Source organism: Corvus kubaryi, unplaced genomic scaffold, assembly GCF_017639235.1.
Source record: "Corvus kubaryi isolate FWS band 111438036 unplaced genomic scaffold, C.kubaryi_AGA036_p1.0 135, whole genome shotgun sequence".
NCBI lineage: Eukaryota > Metazoa > Chordata > Aves > Passeriformes > Corvidae > Corvus > Corvus kubaryi.
Window position 1 is genome coordinate 68,008 of NW_024580669.1, and position 712 is coordinate 68,719.

Sequence of the window (712 nt, forward strand, 5' to 3'; positions counted from 1 at the left end):
TTCCCAGCTTTTCCCAGCCTTTCCCATTCCCATTCCTGCCCTGGGCTTTCCACGCCTGAGCAGGGACCAGTCTGAGCCTTTCCCAGCCCCATTCCTGCCTTTCCCAGCCTTTCCCAGTTTTTCCCATTCCCATTCTTTCCCTCAACTCTCCACACCTGAGCAGGGACTGCTCTGAGCCTTTTCCAGCATTTCCAAGCCTTTCTCAGCCCCATTCCAGCATTTCCCAGCCTTTCCAAGCCTTTTCCAGCCTTTCCCATTCCCATTTCCTGCTCTTAACTCTCCACACCTGGGCAGGGAACCGCTCTGAGCCTTTTCCAGCCTTTCCAAATCTTTTCCAGACTTTCCGATCCTTTCCCAGCCCCATTCCAGCATTTCCCAGCCTTTCCCAATCTTTTCCAGACTTTCCGAGCCTTTCCCAGCCCCATTCCAACATTTCCCAGCCTTTCCAAGCCGTTCCCAGCCTTTCCCATTCCCATTCCTGCCCTGGGCTTTCCACACCTGAGCAGGGACCAGTCTGAGCCTTTCCCAGCCCCATTCCTGCCTTTCCCAGCCCCATTCCTGCCTTTCCCAGCCTTTCCCATTCCCACTCCTTCCCTCAACTCTCCACGCCTGGGCAGGAAACCGCTCTGAGCCCTTTCCAAGCCTTTCCCAGCCCCATTCCAGCATTTCCCAGCCTTTCCCATTCCCATTCCTGCCCTGGGCTCTCCACACC

General features: G+C 56.0%; 1 protein-coding gene across 1 annotated transcript in view; it reads right to left on the minus strand.

Moving 5' to 3' along the window:
- Positions 1-712, minus strand: part of LOC121676817 (skin secretory protein xP2-like) — a 34,670-nt gene that overhangs the window by 33,162 nt on the left and 796 nt on the right. The gene's annotated exons all lie outside the window — the stretch shown is intronic.